The sequence below is a fragment of the Salvelinus sp. IW2-2015 genome, linkage group LG27 (genome assembly GCF_002910315.2).
Source record: "Salvelinus sp. IW2-2015 linkage group LG27, ASM291031v2, whole genome shotgun sequence".
NCBI classification, from domain to species: Eukaryota; Metazoa; Chordata; class Actinopteri; order Salmoniformes; family Salmonidae; genus Salvelinus; species Salvelinus sp. IW2-2015.
The window spans coordinates 37,603,607-37,604,018 of NC_036867.1; positions in this window are offsets into that span (position 1 = coordinate 37,603,607).

The window sequence follows — 412 nt, forward strand, 5'->3', positions numbered from 1 at the left end:
CATATTTTCTCTTGAAACAATTGAAAGAAAATAAAAATTATTATATTTTGTTGGTGGAGATCGATGGCTTAGTATTGAGGTATGTAGGAATTTCATCACTGTAAGGTCTACAACTGTTGTATTAGCGCTTGTGACAATAGCGATTTGACATAAAGGTTTCACAGGGGAATGTGGGTGTTGTGATACTGACCTGTCCTGGGGTGTAGATTCCCACTGAGATGGCTCAGACAATGCGCGCTGTGGGCAGTACTAATTCATGTTCCTCATATATCCATTGCAGATCATGTTGTGGCATTATTGATCTGACTGCATCTGAGCATTCTGGCATCAACATCAGCTCACCATGGTACTAAACACACACACATAACATGAAAAATAAACATTATATATCAATACAGACCACACACACAAC